The following is a 9,977-nucleotide window of genomic DNA, read 5'->3' as shown; positions in this document are numbered from 1 at the left end:
ATTATATACCAAAAGCATGTACAATAGAAGTGAAAGTTTATTCATGTTCTCTGGTTGAACAAACTAGGTGAACAATGCTCCCATATTTTAAAATAACTTAGAGTAGGGAAGGAAAATATATCTAGTTCTGAGATGGAATAATATTTTGATATGATTAAATATTCAAATAAAAAGTCAAGTATTAGTTTTTAGTAGAGTGTGCTTAGGATCCACTTTCTGCAAAGATGGCGGACACTTTTGGTCTTCTGGGCCATTGCCTCTGTTATCAATGTTTAATACTGCTCTTCATACAAGAAAGCAGTCATTGACAACGTATAAACAAAATGGGCATGCCTGGATTCCAATGCAACATCATTATAGGCATATAATTTGACATTTACATAATTTTCACATCTCATGAAAAATTCCTCTTTGATTTTTTCCCCAATTATTTAAATATTTAAAAACCGTCTTATTCCCCATGCCAAAGCAGACAATGTGCTGACTGCATTGTCCTAGAAGCCACAGGTTTGCCAGCTTAAATTTTAGAAAAGGAAGCGTTCTAGGCAGCCAGAAATCAGAGGATGGTTAAAGTCAAAAAAATTAGTGAAATTTTATCAGAAAGACACAGGTAGAAGAAAGTAAAATGTGATTCACCAATAATCTTTGAAAGGCATAAGAGTTAAAGGTAAAGAACTAGAGCAGGTAAAAAAAGATTTAAAAAGGCAAAGTCATCCCTGTCAGAGTTAGCAGAGGGCTTCGCTTCGTGCAAGGGCGAGGCTGCTGTACTTTCCTATTGAATCTGAACAATTCCACAGTACATGAATAAAATAAAGTTGCAGTGAAACTGTGGTGAGATGAGGCAAAAACAAGAAGATTCTCTCATCATATGTGGACATAGAATTTAACATTAGAACACTCTGAAAGCAGAAAATATTACCAAACTTTTGCACTGTCTACAAACATGAATGGCTGCTCCTTTTTCACTGGTTGCAGCTTCAAACCATTCACTGTCTTCTACCGTATTAAGCACAAATTGAGATCAACGGCTTTCTGAAAGTGCCACATCCTGATCTGCATGAGCTGCCCCCACATTGCCTACACAAGCACATAGCCACCTTATACCCTCTTAAGATTCCCCGTGGAGCTAGGCTCCTTCCTTCAGGGCGGCACTGTGTACTCAACACTCCGGCTCTGGCCTGCTACAGGCATACCACTGCCATTCTCTGCTAAGGGATCTCAACAAGGGAAACAACTATTACAATACCAAATGCTGATAACCCAAGCAAGACAAAAACCAAAAAGTAATTACTGATTTTTTGTAGATGAAAATTTTTCCTAGACTAAACACGACTGCCCCAACCCCAGTTCATTTGCATAGTTATAGCCAATGTCAGGCTTAAATGGGATCTTGGGTAAACACTGACTTTAAAAATAAAGACAGCAGCAATTGGCAGGTTTGCATGTTTGTGAAAAGTTTGTGAAACAGTGCAAAGTATTTACGCATATCGCCACTGACTATTCTTATGCACTCTAAATATAGTCTGGCCCTTAATTTCTGTTCCCAAAATACTTTAGAGATGTTGCTTGGCATGACACTAAAGTAAAGGAAATCTTTCAGAATGCCTCTTTTGAAGCTGATACAATTTTTCTCTTTATGCCAAGGATGGGATATGTTAGGGGAGAAATGTATGAGCAACTGTGCATTGCCTTGGAAATATTTCTAAGTTATTAAAGGATTTTCATTGAGAGAAAAGTAGTATAGTTAATTATTTCCCAATTAGCCTTAAATATTTTCTCAGGAAAAACAATGCTTCATTTTTCTGTAGGTTCCAAATATCAGTCACAAAAGTGAGGCATTTTGTCCCTAATTTACATAACCAAACTATCATCACGGTTTTTTTTTTTTTTTTTTTTTTTTTACAGTCATTCTTCATGTGAAAAATAAAACTCTATGCTGTAGTAATGAGTATACTGAAAGGAATTTTACTTTTACTTCTCATTCAGTTTTCAGTATTAGAGAATATGTTTTTTCACAGAATCCTTTTCCTGGGAGTGATGACAGAATACCAGGGCTTCTTCATGGTAAAACAAGGAAGAATATAAGAAAAAAGTATAAATTATTTCAAATTTTCAATTTAGCTCATCAATCTATCAGATATATATTTTAATTTCTTTCTGCTGTAATTCATCCTGCTACTTTTCATCTTAATAAATAACAGTTAAAATATTATTATTGGTCATCAAACCTATGGTTAAGGGCAAGGGCGGGACGGCCTTCACTCATTTCGTATTTTCAAAACATGACTTCTGTCTCTTTGAGATGTATGTTAATTAAACTAAACTATGACACTTTAAAATGCAGTAAGAATCTTTATTCTCAAAATTAAACTTCCTCATCCTCTCTTTCATGCTCCTGTCACATTCTGAGGAAATAAACCTTACAATTTTTTATGCCATAATTGTTAACTCCAAACTGGAATAGAATTCTAGAGTGCCAAAACCCTGCTTATCATATCAGGCCCACCAAAAGCCCACAACTTGAGCACAGATAAATCCTTTTTTCTTTTTTTTTTTTTCTGTATTTTAGGGAAGGATCTACAGGGTATTCAGGGTTTCACTACTAGTTCGAACTTGTAGTGATTCTCCTGTTTACAGCCTCCTAAGAGCTGGGATTACAGACACTTGCCACCATCACCAGTCTCAATCTCTGGCTCAGAGGGCCTTGGGGCGGTGCCGGCACAGCAGGCCACTGATGGAACCCTGGCCCCTGCACCTGCTTGCAGGTGCTTTAATCTGCTGAGCTATTTGGCCAGCCCTAAATTATGTGGCCGGCCCAATGAATCCTGAAAAGTTTTCTCAATCAAACCCACCAATGGCAATCCTTTTGTTCCTATAGTAAATAAAATACATTCCTCAGTATTCATAAAGCTTCATATAGTTTTCACCTGGTTATTATAACATCTCCTTATTTTTTCATCACATTATTATCTTTTCCCAGATTTCTCCATATTCTCTTTTAGTCTGACATATAACAAGTATTGTTTTTAGAAAAATTAGAATCTTTAACAGCAAAATCAAGACCACAGGATTTTTAACATTCCTAGAGTAATTCCACCTTGAGACTCTGATCAAGGGCATTGATGATTAGAATAGCCTCGTCATAGTCTACTTATCAAAACTCTATACCAAGGTCCAAAATATAGTTACAATAAATTTACAATGTAAAGCATCATTAATCATATTTTTCCTGATGAAATGCTATTGAGAAGTTAAATACATACAAAGACCACCAAATACTGGTTGAACAAAGCCAGGACTTCATGTCAGCTCTGGCCCCTAAGCCTCTGCTGTTTGAATCCTGCAGCTGGAAGGAATTCTGTATTGTTCCTACAACATCTCATCATACAGCATCAAATTTTCTCACATCCCAATGTCTTGTCAACCTTAGAAACCTAGGTCTCATCACAGCCTTACTTTTCATAATTTACTTTTCATAATTCAACTTTCTCTATCTTCTCACATCTTAGACCTTTGTATAACAACTTGTACTAAATTCAGATTTACCACTTTAAGTCATGCAACTGCTGGTTGATTTATCTTATCTGCTCCAGCTAATTCTGAGCTCTCTGTAGGTAGAGATAGCCTATGTCTGTGTGTTTCTCCAGGTAGTAATAATCATTCCAACCTTGTCAAATGTACATTAAATTGAAAAACCACTGTTTTAAATATAGAGGTGAAACATTCTAAAATCTTTAGTTTCTTAAACATGATTCATGTACTTTACAGTTAACTATAATGAAGGCTTTTAAATGTGTGAGCATTTGTTTATCTAGTATTTATAACTTTCTAAAACATGTAATAAGCCCCAGATTTTGCTAAATTCTAGAGCAGAACACATAGTCCCTATTCTATTATCTAGCTTCTTCTGTGGAGGAGTGCGGAATCGGGCCACAGAGGGATGTTTACAACATATTTCCATTTAGAGTGCTAATTCATAGTCTCCCCAGTGCAACCAACATCCTGCCAGTACAAGTATTTATTTATCACACTTACTAATTCCATAGAGTTTTGTTTGTGGAAATTGTTCTAAGTACATTTCCCTAAAGGTTTGTTCTTAATGGAGCCAACAAACATACACTGTAAAAGCTTTGCTGATATATGTCAAATATATATTCATTCTCCTGTCCCCCCAGCCTCACATTTCAAGAGGCGGATACCAGTGATACTTTTCATACAGTGTCAGATTGCAGAGCAACTCTGTGAGTCTAAATAAAAACTTATACAGCATCAATACACTTCTTTTTCCCCCAGACTGATATTCTACTATTGGAACACAAGTCTCTATAGATGAAGCACATTACATTATCTCTTCTATATTCATTAGGGTGATATGCAACCAGTAAGATTTAAGTGTGTGCTTGACAGTATAGTTTCTAAACTACGTCCCACACTGAATCTCCAGGTAGGCCCACTATATTTCTTTCCGCAAGAAATTAAATTCTGAACCTTATTATGCAGCTTGCAGGCCACTCAAGCAAAGTCGTTATAGAGCAAGTTTTGCTCAAATGAAATTGCTTCCAATCTCAAACTGCTAGTTAGCAGATACAACATTCAGCATCCCTCAAGAATATGTTTCAATCAAAACAATGTTTAGAATGAGCAAAGTTAATGAAGATATATTTTATCATAGGGCAGTTTCAAAACTAATGGAGCCACTGCTCACCATGAAATTCATAAGACCTGTGCCTTAACTGTTGACTTCCTAATCACCACTATTGTAAGAAGGCATTCTGGTTTTTTTTCCCCATGTCATAAATTCGACCTTAAACAGAGTGAAAAGCTTTTAGCAAGAAAATTTTACATCTGTTTATGTCTGAAATTAAAATCACCAGAATTGAAAGGATGAAAAAATAACCAAGGGGGTTTTCAAAAATTTAAAACTCCATCATGCATAAATGGAGCTCATCAAAGAAAGTAATTTCCCTGCAGAAAACACTCTATCTTTTGTTTTATGTAAGTTATCAGCATGAATATTTTATTCTCAATGAAACTGCCTTTTCCCCTTTGTGTTTCATAGTTTTCACATGGTGTCTCAAATAAATAGACTTCATTCCTTCCATCCCACTCTATTATTCAGGTCAGTTGCAATAAAATATTTTCTTTGCCTGGTATAAGTAGTAATTATAGTTTGAGCTTCACTAATTCAGTGTTTTTCATTCTTATTCTCATTGTACTTCAAAGTCTGAAAACAGTAACCACTTGAATTTTTACCCAGTACACAGTCATGTTTTTTCCCAAGGCATTTTATGTTATCTATGGCTGGGAGTTGTATCTTGGCTTAGTGGTATTCTTGATCCCAATAATGGCTTAATATATCCAGGATATGATGATGATACTTGTGCAACTTACTAGAGCCAAGACAGTTAGTATAACTAGACAGGGCATATTGGACACCTATTTTAGTATCAAAGATTGTAGAAACCAGATTCAATTACCTACACTGCCCTTTGATAAATGATTCTTCTGCCTACTCTCCTAATGGGTCAACACTTGAATAACTTGTTATATCTTCTTGATCTGAATTCTACTTAGAAATTTCATTTTGTTGTATAGACTATCAAATATATAGATAGATAGATAGAAAGATAGATAGATGTTTTATTATTAATGGTTATATCAAAGCTTTCCGAACTAAAATTACGTATCTTCAAACAAAATTAAATAAAGCTATTATTTCTATGTTCCTATTTTCCTGTTATTCCTATCTTCTAGGAGGACATTAGCTTTCCAGCCCTATGACAGAACACCTGAGATAATTAATTTGTAAAGAGCAAAGATTTACTTTGGCTCATAGCTTCCAAAGTGTCAGTGTCTGGTCACTTGACCTTGTCATTGTGGTCCTGTGGCAAGGCAGAGCACCATGACAGGGCAGCACCTGCTCAAACAGCTTTATGAACCTCACAGTATCCACACAAGGGTGGGGGCCCTCTAGGGGCATGATGACCAAAGTCCCCTCCACTGGCCTCACCTCCCAAAGTTCCCAAGGGAGCCCGCAGGCAGGTCCAAGCACTCAGGGCATCCGCCTTCTGGCTCAAGGGTTCTCCACCCATAGCAATCTAAAATGTGGAAACAACAAACTGCTTGCAGTTCAGAATGCACGTGTTTCCATGCTCTTCAGCTTCTGAATAGTAGCTTGCTAGTTTGTAACAGTGATCCTAGAAATGTAGTAAAGTTAATGGTGCTATTTCCTATATTTTAACTTAGCAATAATCTTACCTATAAAATTTTCAAATTTCTTAATCCTTATAATTTGTAAGTGGAATGTTATTCATGTTGGTGATAATTAACTTATATAGCAGACCATAGCATTTAAGTACTCACACAAACATTTAGCATCTCACTTGCATCACTGAAGAGGATATCCATAATTCATCTGATATCTTTAAAATTACTTTGATTATAGTGGAAGCTAATAGGACCCAAGCTGCATATTCAGAAAACAATTCTTTTCAAAGAAGCATAATGAAAATGGAATCATTAAGCATTCTTTAACTTCCATATAACTTCATATATCTTGTATCTTATAGCCAGCTTAAAACCAAAAAGTGAAATATTGAAAAATAACAAATAGGTAAACATCAATCACATTTGATCTTGTTAGATTAGCTTACTTTTAAATATAGCCCTATAAGTAGAGCGAGTAGTCAGTGATCATAAACTATGTCAAGGCTGAGTTTTTGACAAATATGATTTTTTGCTTCCCTCAATCTCTGGTTTCAGTACAGCATTGCTTTTTTAAAAATGCAACAATAAATCAGCACCATTCCCTGGACAGTAATGTAAAAAATGACAAAAACTACAGCATAACTCACATAAATAGAATGTTATGCTAATACTCAAATCTCTCACTCAAGGCAATAGAATTTAATTTGGAAGAAGACAGTTATTCATCCTTTCCATTAAGTACATTTCACAAAAAGTAAATAAAATGATTAAACCACATTGTCCCTATTTTATCCTGATGATCTGCCATTATAAATATTTCTCACCACTTCTTAGCTAGCTCATTCAAAATTATATAACTAGATCATTCAAAGTAAATATAATACCAACTACTGTGAAGAAATAATTTTAAAAGTAACTAGATTTTCCCTAATGTTACTGAAAGGCTTATTCAATAAATTATAACTATGAAATTCCATCTTTATTCAGTCTTTTAAAGTTGTATGTTGGAAACATTTCTACTTAATTTTCCTTAGTAATATCTTATACCATGCAGTTTTCTTTAAGGAAAAAAATAGCCATTTATGAAAATATCCAAAACAGAATAAAAATTGTCACTTAAAAGCTTTATAAAGTTTATGTTGAATGACCAAAGGCATTTGCAATTAATCAAAAGGTGTACCAAGTTACACTACAGCAAAATGATTTTGAATGCAAAGATTTTCTTACCAAAAAATGAAACACTTTATATGTATTAGAGGTATAGTATTGGCAGCCCTCTTGCATACACAAGGGCAGTTGGCTCTAACACACACAACTTCCCTTGCGGGTAGAAAAATTCACACATTTGAGTCTTTTATGTAATTGGGTAGCCTACTGCAGAATCCAAGTATATCCTCCTATGTATTTTATTTATTTATTTATTTATTTATTTATTTATTTATTTATTGGCAGAACCTGGGATTGAACTGAGACCCTTGCACTTGCCAGGGAAGCACTTATTCTACTGAGCCATTTCCCTGCGCCCACTCCTATATACTTTAAATCACTTCCACATTTGTTTTCATATCTAATGCAATGTAAATGTCACTTAAAATACTAATCATATTGTGTTGTTTATTTTATAGTATTGTCACTACTAATGATGACAAAAAATCTTATACAGTAATTAGATACACAATGTCATTTTCTTTTCCAAATACCAAATATTTTGCATTCATAGCTGATCACACTGCAAATACTGGATCCTGGGAGACAGACAGTTGACAACATTTGTTATGAAAATCTGCTTCATATAAATGATTTCAGCAAATACACCTTCAGTGACATCATTTGATCAGACTAGTAGGTTATAAATGCTATTAATAAAATATAGTTTGAGTCTATGGCAAATATGTCCTCATTGAATTTGGACTGTTGATGAAATACTCAAGCAAAAGGCAACACACTTTGTTATAGCTAAATGTTGGGAACAACACAAATACCTATCCACTGAGGAACTGATTAAAAAGATGTGACACATTTACACAACGAAGTATTATGAAGATATAAAAAAGATAAACTTGAGGCTGTCATGAGTAAGTGGATGCAGATGGACACCATACTACAAGGGACATACATACACCAGACCCACTTGTGTAAACATTGTATTGTCTCCTTAGTGTAAGAACATGAAAGAGTAAATAAAATCTGAAAGGTACTGTAGATCGAGTGAAATAGAAAGAAAATGTTCAAAGGGAAAGAACAACCAGGATGAGGAAAAGGAAGAAGAAAAAATGGAAAAAGAATTATATATGTATACACACAGGATAGCTTGGATAATCGTACTGGTGATTTCTGTTGGTCTTTTTATTTTTAAGTATTTAGTACAGGTCTACAGGATCTCAATTTACAAGTAAGACTTATAGTGATCCTGTTGCTTTCAGCTTCCCAAATGCTGGCATTACAGGCATGTAACACCACACCCAGTCTCAATCGCCTTTTCAGCATGCCTTAGGGGCAGGGCTGCCATGGCACTCCAGGGATCAAACCCCAGTCCCTGCATCTGCCTAAATAGGCACTTTAATCTGCTGAGCTAGCTGGCCAGCATTTGATTGTCTATTGAAAGGAGCAGTTAATGTTTAAGTGTTGTTCTCTCATCTTTTTAATTTTTAAAAATAATTTTGTATGTTTATATCTGGTAATTGAACAACTGACTTGAAGGTAGCATACAATATAACAACTGTTGCTGAATTATTATCATTTTGTATAGTGAAACTGTACCAGTTCTAATTTTTATTTTTACTATTTATTTTCTTTAAAAAAAAGAAAAAAATTTGAGAAAAGATCTCACAAAAAAATAGGTAACATTCTTTCATTTAAAATCTTCATAATTGTCCTTTGATGTATATATCTATTGGGTTTTCAACATTTTCTAAATATTTTCCATGAAAATATAACTTAAAATATCTTGCTTTATTCCATGATTAACTTTATCTAGACTGATTTTAATTTGGAAAGTTCAAAACTAAATTCAGGCACATTTAATTCCTTATTTTTGTTATTTTTTACACTGCTATCACTTCTCCCTCTGGTACTTATGTAGTTTCAAATTTATCACCATTTACATTTGAGTTTGCTGTAGAAAAATATTGATATTACTCACAACTTAAGATTTTTTTTCCAATTTACTGCATTTCCCAAAATATAAACAGGGAGCTTAACATACTCTCAAGCCAAATGTTACATTATAATGAAATAATTCTGTACTAAAATGCACCACTCTACCTGGCAGTCTACTGGGAAGTAGCAAGGGAGCAAGAGCCAGCAGGGCACAGTGTGGAGCAGCAGGTGAAGGTGAGCTGAGGCTACTGCTGAGCACAGCCAAGCCCAGACTGAGGCACAGACCTATAAGAGCATCCTCGTGGCACAGAGGTGGCAGCAGGCAACTGGGGTGAACTAGTCTGCCTAGAAGACTCCAGACGCATAAAGAGGAGGTACACAAAGATAGCTCCAGGAAACTAATTTAAATATAAATTCCCAATTTATAATCTTTCTTTCTTTCTTTCTTTCTTTCTTTCTTTCTTTCTTTCTTTCTTTCTTTCTTTTCTTCTTTCTTCTTCTTCTTCTTCTTCTTCTTCTTCTTCTTCTTCTTCTTCCTCTTCCTCTTCCTCTTCCTCTTCCTCTTCCTCTTCCTCTTCCTCTTCCTCTTCTTCTTCTTCTTCTTCTTCTTCTTCTTCTTCTTCTTCTTCTTCTTCTTCTTCTTCTTCTTCTTCTTCTTTTCCATTTAAGTG

This window comes from Octodon degus, unplaced genomic scaffold (genome assembly GCF_000260255.1).
Source record: "Octodon degus isolate 3935 unplaced genomic scaffold, OctDeg1.0 scaffold00068, whole genome shotgun sequence".
Taxonomy (NCBI): domain Eukaryota; kingdom Metazoa; phylum Chordata; class Mammalia; order Rodentia; family Octodontidae; genus Octodon; species Octodon degus.
The sequence above is the reverse complement of the archived record's forward strand: the minus strand, read 5'-3'. Positions refer to the sequence as shown.